Genomic DNA, 7,031 nt, shown 5'->3' with positions numbered 1-7,031 from the left:
AAGTAAAAAAAACGGGAAATTCAAGTGTGGAAGAGAGAAAGTGAACTGCGAAAAAAATCATGGCACAGACATCCGGAGTCGTAGAGACATTAACCCGAGGTTAGCAGAAAACAAACAAACATAGTGTTCTGTCTCATGCCAGGGTATTAATGTTTGCCCTGTCCTGCTCTGCTTTGTGTCTGTAGGCACCCATCGCACGCCATCTGACTTTTGAGCATCTCTGAGTTTTCTAGGAGCAAAGGTAGCATTTCTAAGAATTATGCAGGATTTAACATTTAACAAATTAAAGACAATTTTCAATGAAGGCCTTTAATGTATTAATTTAATACATTAAATTAAGAATTTAATGTATTCCTTAGTTATGTTTAGTTTGATTAACTAAACCCGTCGTTTAACCTCAGGTTTTTATAACTTGTGCCCATGTAAATGTGACAGATAATCTATACAAAATAATATTAATAGCCAATCAACTGTGACTTTTTTAGGAATGAGAAAAAATGTAATAAATATAAATTGTACACCTTTTTATATTTTACTTTTTATTTGTTTAAAAGATTATTGAAAGGAGTATGATGAAATTAGAGTAATTTACAATTTAGCAAAATTATTTCATCCAGTTTGAACTCAAACAAAATAAAAAGTCAAATTATTCCTCATAAACCATGTTAGTGTAAGTAAATGAGGTTAGAATTATAAGATGGGTTATTGTAAGGTGATTTTCTACTTCTAGATCTATGGGGTCTCTAAATTAAATAAAAATACAGTAATAGACATCAACATCAAAACTAGTTCATGTGGGAAAATAGCTAAAAGATCAAGGATATTTGTTGACTGGCCACATGAACATGTTAGAGTAGCCTAAACTGAGATGACTTTTGTCCTCAAAGAGTTTAGAACTTTGGTTGAATTTGTCGTGACGTGATTTTGTCTGATGTTTAATTGCCCTCAAAGTCTGTTTTATCCAAGAGCATTTTGGTTTAGACTGTAGCTGATGTTTGTCTTTTTTACACAAACCACTCATTTACTCAGCTTCCTGTCATTTAATGTAAGGTTGCAAAGTCACGCACTGGCGCAGGCGGGCTTGATGAGATAGTGACTCAGCTAATGGTGGAAATGGCTGTCCTGTGTATAAGGCAGTCCTGTTGTTTGCTCAAAAATACATTTCAATCAGCAAATTAAATAAACAAAAATGGAAGTCACCAAGGTCTAACATAACACTGCTGGAAACTTCTCCAAAACTTTATCCCTGATCTGTGTGATGTGTTTCTTGGTCATCTGAGTTATTCACTAAACCTAGTTGAATTTACACTATAGCTGTGTCCAAATTCAAGGCCTGCATCCTTCGAAGGATCCAGTCTACGTAGACTGGGTCCTTCCAAAGCCGTGAATAAACTAAGACTGGAAAAGAAAAGTTGCTTTTCTCTTCCAGTCTTAGTTTATTCACGGCCTTGGAAGGTCTCCGAACTCAGCATGGAGAACGTTTAATTCTCCACAGTTGTCAACAGGGGTTTCCGTTGAAAATATTTGTAGCAACACTGTATCTATTTTTAAGCATAACTGTAATTGTATTCCTCCCTAAAGGAGGTTTATCAGATTTCTGTGGTCTGCATCTGTGGTATGCAAATGAGGGTCCCTGAGTCAGTTTTACTTATGTACGAGTTTTTAGTGGTGTGGAATGCTCAAAATTGCTCAAAAGATTGTTCAAAAGAGTTTCTGGAAAGTTCAGTAAAATGTCACAAAACTAACTTTGATGATTAAACCAATGGGGCACAACTTTCTTCTTTGTTTTACATACATCCAATTTTAAATTTAGTATCTAGATGTTTTAGGCAACAGTTTTAAAGGCAGAGCTCTGACCAAGGGAAGACGCGGTGCTGGACAGGGCAATCTGGGTCTTTAGAGACTAATAAATAACGTGTTCAGAATGGTTCAATTCTACATCCCTTTGAGGTACTATGTTTATCTGGAGTACAAAAATTATATATTTTTTAAGCGTTTTCTTAGTTTAAAGACAAATTTATGCTACAAAGATTTCCTTATCTTTAAATGACCTCGGTTGATTTCTAAATGGTTTAATTTGTTTCATACATTCAGGGGACATAAGCCACAGAAAGACCAGACAGTTTTAGAAAAAGGTTCTCACATGACTTTGTGACACAATACAACTAACAATTTTCCTGCATAATACTCTTATCACTGATTCATATCGACAATATCACAGGTATTATGAATACTGTCTAAGTTCCTAAATATTTCTGTGCTTTTTAGTTGACAATATCCTTTCACCTGTTGACTAATCTGTAAGGTTAAATGTTGGTTTTCATTTTTTTACTGATCTAAAAGGTTTTAAACTTTTTCATTCACAAATGTTTTGAAATCCCAACATAGCATGGCCCCAAGTTAAACAAGTCATGCACCTTCTTCCAGCTTCAGTTTCCATGTAAAGTACCTGGCATTACAATTACTCACAGATGCATCGCTGGAGTTCTGAGAAATTGTTAACATATCTTTTGCTGGAATCTGGGTTTGGCATCGATTAGATTCATGTCTGCTTTGGCTTGGGATACAGGAAACAGGCGGTTCTTCATGGACAACCTTGTGACCGTGAACACAGAGGATGCACTTAAACCACAGACATTGGAAAAAGGGGTCATATAATTTTTAGAGCTATCTCCTTTTTGCGAAAACTATTTGGACTGTGTCCAATATCTTAATGGTATTCACAGTTGTGGGGGTGGTTTTAAAATCAACAGGATATATATCATCTGAATGTGCCTATGGGAGGGGTTTCCTGCCTCCCAGGAATCCTAGAAATCATGTAATGGCACAGCTGCTCCATGTGAAGCGTGTAAGCAACATATTAGTAGCGATACGTATAAAACAGCAACAAGAGCAGCAAACCAGCAACTCTTTTCCAATGTGATCATGTTGACTGTGATGGCATACACATGGATAGACTTGTGTTACATTAATGCAGCATAATACAGCTACAGCTGATAATAAGTTTCTTTTGGGTTTCAGTAAAGGAAAATATGTAATAATCATGACATGATTATAGCCAATATTTTTATGCTTAATTTTCACATTGTTTTGGGTAAGAAGATATATATATATTTACACATGAGCTGTACTCGTAAGAAAGCTACAGTCTTCATTGCACTCACTACATTTCAACAGCTTCACAAGTGGCGTAATTTACTGTAATACTTTAGGAACTGGGGTCATGCCACCATTTGGCCCCAGATCATTTGGTCCTTTATCTCCTGGTAGATGAAGGCGCCCATATGTGAACAAGCTAACACGCATCTATATTGTGTGTACAGACATGTTCTTGACACATCATATGGAGATGTGAGTTTTGCAGTCTGTAGATACAAGAAAAAGAAAAAAAACACAGATTGGAATGCTGTCTGAAGCAATCCTAAATTATTTTAGGATTGTATATATGAAGAATATATTCCATATGGGTTTATTTCAGTTCCAGTCTTTTGTAGCTTATTTATGTTTTGCTTTGTTTTTGTCTGTAAAGTTCATCAAAACCACAATACACAGATGATGAGATGTAAGGAAATTGGATTTTACATTTACTTAATGATTTACACTTTGCTTGATTTACAGTTTTCTTTCATGGCCAGAGGATCTTAATTGCAATGTTCTGTGTGATATAGTGCAATATAAAGGTAAACCAAAACATCAAAAATAATTAAGTTATTTTTAAATATTAGCCTATAAAAACAGTACAGACAATACACTGTAAGCTAAGTCGAGCTCTTGTGTACAATCAGAATGAAAATATCAGACTCTCTGTCTTGCATAGGACAATTCTAGTGCAGACAACATCTGCAAAAACACACATTTCTCTAAAAGGCAAACAGGTTGTGCCAATGTCTTCAGTTACTGTTTGGAGCCATATGATTAGTTTTAGCAGTACACTTATTTATTTTTTTCTCCAGTGTTTACAGTTTTTTACTAAAATCCCATTCAGGAAATTAGAATACTATGGAGAAGCATTTTTTTTTTTTAGGATTTGTATCAGTACAAGTGAAACACATTATGCAGATTAATTACACATGGATGTTTGAAAGCCTTCACTTCTGTCATTTGGGATGATTTTTCACTTACAGCTAATGAAAACATGCCATTAAAAATTAGAATACGTATTATCTCAGACAAATAAAAGCAATTTTTAAAATCAAAATTGTTGGCATACTTAGAAGTAAATATCTTAGAGACTATTTTCAGTCTTACAAACACGCCTCATCTGAACACATATTTTAATTTAATGGACAATACTGTAAGATGGTGATCACAGAAAAATTATATGATTTCAATGCCAAAATAAAAATTATTGTCTGAAAACTGTTTTGTTGTCTAACAAAACCTGTCAATCTGAAGGAGTACATTAAAATATTTTCTCCTATATCCAACTACATTATTACATCACAGACAGGCAATTACAAAGGAGTCCATGGGGATCTGGATTGGCCTTTATTGACGAAACAAATCTGATGAAACATTGTGGATCTGACCTTTTAGCTAATTTACAGATACAAAGAGGACTGAGAACGAGGAAACACATGTAAAGTCACTCTACTCCCACATAAAATTAACATTCATATTCAAAGCATAGTGACTGATTTCTATTATTAACTGTTATGACAATAATTTAGCTATGTTTTATGTAGCATGGCCATGATAAAAGGGCATTGAAAACTTACTTCCTGAAGAACTACTACTGCATTGGTGCAATTTACCTGTGTCTCTCCACTACAATAAATAATAGTTGAAAGTATATTCTCCAATAAGACATTCAATTAGATACAACACAGAAAAAAAAGGCAAAAAAAACCCTTTTTTTTAATTATTATTGGGTTTAGTACTATTAGATGCTTGCTATGCAATTATCCTTGATTCTCAACTCCCTTCAGTGCTCTGTCTGGGATTTCTCCCATTGAGCTTCAGTTCTACAGCCTATGAATTAATTTCATCTGGGCAAATCAGCAAAGAGAAACGTTGTTAATGACGTTGATTTTCTACTCTGTTTTAGACCTGGAGTCTGTCAATGGTTGTACTTTGATTATGGCTGCTGAGGAAGTGAACGAAGCCATTCAGTCTCTGTTGGCCACGCTTCCAAATATTGAGCAATTAAAGTCAGAGCAAGAGAAATCTTTGAGACACTTTAATGCTGGCAAAGGTGTCGTGGTCCCTTTCACTAACAGCTCGTTAGGCTTGGCAGTTCTCTTTTCTCAGTGGGGGATGATTGTTTAATGCTTCACAGTCGAGCTTGTTCATTACACACAAGAAAATGTTAGCGATTGGGTAAAATCTGTTTTTCTTTTTTGATAAATCAGTTAACAACACACGTATACATACACAAGATCAATGCCCTTATGATGTAATTTCTTGCTTTTACGCTTGGGTCATTTTTAACAAGACATTCTGTTTTATGCTTCTTTCTATAAAATGAGCATATTTCGTACCAATAGCTTAATATCATGGTAGATCAAGAAAGTTTATCTATCTCGTTTAGTGACAGGAGGCTCCCCTCATGAGGGGCCACATTTTTAAAGCATTTCTTACTTTCCATCACTTGCTGCCAAATCGGCAGGTTTGTTCCAATGAGAAATAAACATAATAAAAAATATTATGTGTAGGATCAAGGTACATTCAGGATGAAGCTGGCAGAGGAAAGGTTTCAACCCTCAGCTAAACCTTATCATTTTTTCCACACAAAAGCCCAAAAAAACCCTGTAAGGTTGATAACCCTAATCACAACACTTTAGAACAAAAAACATGGAAATTATAGTTGTAACCATAGCAATAGTCAAACTTGTTCTAAGCATGGAATTATAATCATTCAAGGACAGCTTATTTATTTAAAAATGTGACGTAATTAGTATTTATAATCAGAACTGCTTAATAATCATGTGAAACGATGCAACTATTAAGATTTCTCAATTAGAAAGGAAAAGCGAGGCACACAGTCTTCTCCTTTGGTATTGCAGCGACTAACTGTTCTTTATGATGTGATCTTTATCAACTCAAGGCCTCAGCTGCTTGCCTCACTGTAACAAAATATTCCCTCCAAAATGGCATTTGAAATGTCAGTCTGGTGTCCTGAGGAGATAACGAAAAGGTAAAAATGTCACATGTTGTGCATCACATAATGCTACATCCAGACAGTTTGGCCCATCTGGACAAAGCATTGTTCAAAGACATAAAGTTAAATGCTACAGCGAGTCCTGTGTCATGCCTGATGTGTTCTAAACCATCATATGTTGGGTTGACTCCTGTCCAGTTTTGCCTTAATAAAATTGACATGGATAATAAAGGCACATAAACATTTCCTGGGAATAATTTGGCCAATGATCCAGGAGCAGTCAGCAAAATAGCAGCATGTAAATAACTCTGGCTGCATATTCCCTGTTGTTTTTCTGCTGGAAGGAAACCCCAATCTAAAGTGTATTACAGCTCCTAACTAGTTTTCTGCCAGGATTGCCCTCTGTTTACCTCCATTCTTCTTACCATCTGACTACCTTCTCTGTCCTGCTTAAGAAAACCTTGAAGATGCCACCGCCATGTGTTTTGTGGAAGCAGTATGTTTATTTTGATAAGTTGCTCCATGTGTTGTTTTATAAGCAGGTAAAAAGTTTAGATTTGGTCATGTCTGTCCTGTCATTTGAAATATAGGAAACAACTTTCTCTATGCTTAGCAGGCATAAAATTGAATGCACATGCAACAAGATTGCAATATTTATTTATTTCTGTTTTCGAATTAACTACCTCATATCACTAAAGGCTGTTCCAATGCTGCTCCTCGGGACTTCTGCCTCTGCAAGTTCAACATGCCTGATGAATGAATGAGTCTCATTTGAATCAGGTGTGCCATCAAAACTCAACAGAAACCTTTTAATGAGTCATAGATTGAAGTTAGGCGTGGATCATGCAGGTGTAATGCATTCAGGCAGTGAATACTTGGAACCAAGATTGGGAAACACATCGAATACTTAGAGAAAATAGGGGGAAGAGAA

The sequence above is a fragment of the Poecilia mexicana genome, unplaced genomic scaffold (genome assembly GCF_051168715.1).
Source record: "Poecilia mexicana isolate PSO_F unplaced genomic scaffold, ASM5116871v1 scaffold_3, whole genome shotgun sequence".
Lineage (NCBI taxonomy): Eukaryota > Metazoa > Chordata > Actinopteri > Cyprinodontiformes > Poeciliidae > Poecilia > Poecilia mexicana.
Note: the sequence above shows the minus strand (reverse complement) of the source record.